The sequence below is a fragment of the Anopheles marshallii genome, chromosome X, assembly GCF_943734725.1.
Source record: "Anopheles marshallii chromosome X, idAnoMarsDA_429_01, whole genome shotgun sequence".
In the NCBI taxonomy this organism is placed as follows: domain Eukaryota; kingdom Metazoa; phylum Arthropoda; class Insecta; order Diptera; family Culicidae; genus Anopheles; species Anopheles marshallii.
The window spans coordinates 14194355-14197988 of record NC_071325.1 but is presented as its reverse complement, the minus strand read 5'-3'; the positions used below and the strand labels follow the sequence as shown (position 1 = coordinate 14197988).

Genomic DNA, 3634 nt, shown 5'->3' with positions numbered 1-3634 from the left:
TTGGCCTGCTGCACGAAACCTCTAATCGCTCACTATCGAGCACCGTCATCAGCCAATCCTTAATTTCGGCCTTTCTGATGTAAACATCAACGCCATCACTTCATCTAAATTCGGACCTACCACACCTCCTCTGTCCATGTGCTCGATCTAAAAGAACTTTAGGGGCTGGGTAGTCCGGTGTCATTCTTATGACGTGTTCAGCCCCCAGATCTTGGCAAGCCTATTCCGCTATTCGAGTGCGAGTTCGTCCTACAGCTTGTAGAGTAGAGGACAACAGCTGTCCTTCCACACATACGGGGTCAAAAGTCCTTCTGAGCATGTTCCTCTCGAACGCTGCTAAGAGGGTTTTGTCAGTTTTGGACAAAGTCCATGGCTCAAAGGCGTATATGAGAACTGGAACTATAAAAGTTGTGTGTAGTTCCAGCATTCCCAGCATTGAAAGGTTTTTTAAGTGGAGCTGAGTAGTAAGACCGGTTGACAGCCAGCTCCCCAGCGCGTATCTCAATATCAATATTATTATCGGTGACCCAAGATAGGTGAAATTTTGTACGACTTCGAAAGAGCGCTCACCTATTTGTACGTCACCCCTGCGTATGCTAGGATTTGTTAGCAGGGCCGCTTGTGGTGCCCCCATCAACTTGGTTTTTGCCTCGTTAATCTCCAACTCGAGGATTTCTGCCGCCTGCTCAACGCTTTGATAAGCATCCGCTATGCCCGCTATCCGGCAGCCAGGATTTGGATTGAATTACAGAAGATGGTCCCCGAAGTTTCCACCTCCGAGTCGCGGATGGCCCTCTCTAGTGCTAGGTTGAAGAGTAGACAAGACGTAAACAAGACTTGACGCAGACTCTTGCACCATCACCTGGCATGTGACGTTCGTCATTGTTTTTTGTAGTAGTCCGGTGAGTTTGGCCAGAATTTAACAACAGCTCAATGCGTTAAAGTTTTACTCTGGCTATGCTATCGTATGCGTCAGTAACGTCAATAAAGCAATGAAATGAATGTAATTATTACTCTGCCATTTTCTTCAAGATCTGCCGCACTATGAAGACCGGAATCCCCTCTGATAGCTGATGCGAATATTGACTGCTGCAATAGTTTAGACATCGGAGTAGTACTAAACGCACTGTGATTTTTCGTTGAAGTATTTGTATAGACCGCAAATATTTCAAAGCTAATGATCCGTTTTGAATTCCTTTTGGAAAAGTAATGTTCCTTATTGCCTTTGGTGCGTTACCGCAACAGGCTTTTCGAATGTTCGATTCAAAAATACTCCTTTCGTACACTTTGATTAACCCTACATGAAGGTTAAAAAATTCACTTGTGTTCTGTTAGCCAAAAAGAGGCTCGAATGAGCGCCGGCACATGCGTATATCTTGTCGACCCTCGGTCGTCAACCCAGTTTCTCCGGTCATCGCTCCAACGTTCCTTCGGGCTCCATCGGATTCTAGGAGTCGAATGCGGCGCCCTCTGTGGAGAAATACCGTAACCTCGATCGGCGGTCTGGTCCAAAATCACTTCCGGACCGACCATCAGTACGCAGGACTGATTATCCGTCTATGAGCAAATAAAGTCAAAGAAAGCCAGAAATGGTCTAGACTTCTTGAGGTTGTTGTACTGATAAAGAAGAATAATGTTTAAGATTCATTTCATTATTTTATTAGTGAGAATTGCGACTCTTTGCCATATAGTCAGCTACACATGGGCTGTAGATTTCGGACAATCTTTATATTTGATTTTTTTTTGTTTCGTTTATTTTTTACTTTCCAACCATTTGAAAGGTGTTGTTAGTCTACGTTTGAAATGTTGTGCGCGTTATCAGTTACGTATTGGTGAGCGTTGTGCAACCGCAGTTGATCCCACGATAGCAGTGGCTAGAGATAGAATACTTCCATCAACATCCTGTCAACCTCTACACAAGATGGACAACTTCGAACGCATACTGGTCGATGTTGACTGCAGCCGATACGAGGAAGATGCGTTTTCGTTGCTGGACAAATCGCGCGATGTCAACATTGTGCGCGATCTTCGTTCGTCCACCGTGTCGGCGTTCGATCAGTAAGTTGCCTCCCTTTTATACCGGCTGGTTTAACATCGGTTTGGCCTTCAAACTAACGCTTGGTAACGGTGATCTGACGGGTTTTTGGCTTACGTGAAATTTTCTTTCTTCGCCAAAACAAGGACAAGATTCCCACAGCTGAACATCTCGTCCCGTACGCAGCTCAAGCAGCAACTGTTTCGCGAACAGATCAAAAACAGTGAGCCGGAGCCACGGTCCATGGTGACCTCACCGGGGCCACCGGTGCTTTCCGTGCGACTACCACTGGAAAACATTGATATCGAGCTGCCGAAGAAGGTGCTGCAGGTGGAGACAAAGCTCGAGAACCCAACGCGTTACCACGTGATCCAGAAGCAGAAGACGCAGGTGCGCGAGTACGTGACGGCGGCACTTAAGCTGACGAAGCAGAACCTCGTCCGGGAGTCATGTCGTCATACACGGCTCATGATACTCGGTCGGTTGTATGATTCATTTATCAGCACGAAACCGTCGCAACAGTCGGGAGGTGGACAAGCGCCTTCGGTTGGTGGTGCCACCGGCACTACCGGTCCTGGTATTCCACCGTCCAATGGGGGAATGAATGGACAGGGCAAGGTGATGAGTGCCTCTGGGACGTCCACCGTATCATCAATGTCGACCGGCACCCCGTCCGCAACGCCCACCATGGAGCAGCAGCAGGAGTGGCGCCTGGAGATGAAGCTATCCTGTCGCTTCGGCAACAAACTCTACAAAACCTTCGTGGACGAGTTCGACTACGTCCGGGACCTGCTCGGGCTGATACGGTTCGAGATACCGAAATGGGTGTTTGTGGTGTCGGAGTTTGAGGACGAGATCTCGTCGTACGAGTGTAACCGGGCGGCTCGAGCAGCGCAACAGGCGGCAGTCGCTGCTGTATCCACCGATCAGGAATTTCTCGTACGGCCCACACTGACCGCGGAGAAGGGTTCGAAGCATGAGAAGTTTATCGAACCGGAGGTGCGCGACCGAATCAAGAAGGATAATCACAACTGCAGTAGGTATTCGCAGTGGGGCTTTGCGTCCGTTATCGAACTACTCGGTGAAGTTTTCACAGCATTGTAACGTATTTTTAAAGCAACTATATGAAGCACGCTTGATGATGATCAAAACGGTTACTAGCAAACTCATCCAGAGCATGTGTATTTGATGGTTTCTTGAATTGTTCTATTATTTATTGGAATTAGCGACTAATGTCTTACTAGCGGCCAGGAAGCTTCCTTTCCGGCCAGCGGTGCGTTTTTTTCTATTCTGTCTTTTTCTTAATGAAGGACATTCGACGGAGGTCTTTCACTGGACCAGCGACTTGAAGGCTGTGTTGTATTTCTCTGGATCTCTGTTTGGTTTGCCAGCGGGTTTCGCTCCCGACAAGTTGGTAGGACTCTCACTGATGAAGGAGGAAGTGCATGTACGGGTACACCATTTCAACAAGCGGAGTTGGCGTTGAGCTGAAATTGTAAATAAACCCCACTTCAACAAAACCAAAACGGTTAGTGATATCGTTTACTGTACATGTGTATCCTTCCCGTTGTGGATATCATCGAATATACCTCCAGAAAA

General features: G+C 47.6%; 1 pseudogene; it reads left to right on the top strand.

The window, feature by feature from the left end:
• Window positions 1–1921: 1921 nt before the first annotated feature.
• Window positions 1922–3224, top strand: LOC128710371 (uncharacterized; annotated as a pseudogene).
• Window positions 3225–3634: the final 410 nt, after the last annotated feature.